Raw genomic sequence first — 265 nt, 5'->3', positions numbered from 1 at the left:
GGAGAACCTAATCCCGTAGGAACCTCTAAACAAGAATCAATAGATTCAGATGAAAGCTATGCTCCAATGTATAATAAACCATATAGGTAATTTTATGATAAAATAAGAGATAAACAACCGTCCAAAGGAAATAAATATAGTAATAGATTTGAATTAAATAATAATTATGATAAACCTGTTAACCATGAAGGGCAAAATTAGACTTAGATTGCAAAATAGATACTAAGAAAGCCTTAATAACTTGGGCAGACTCAATGATATTATT

Source organism: Olea europaea, unplaced genomic scaffold, assembly GCF_002742605.1.
Source record: "Olea europaea var. sylvestris unplaced genomic scaffold, O_europaea_v1 scaffold1923, whole genome shotgun sequence".
NCBI lineage: Eukaryota > Viridiplantae > Streptophyta > Magnoliopsida > Lamiales > Oleaceae > Olea > Olea europaea.
The sequence above is the reverse complement of the archived record's forward strand: the minus strand, read 5'-3'. Positions refer to the sequence as shown.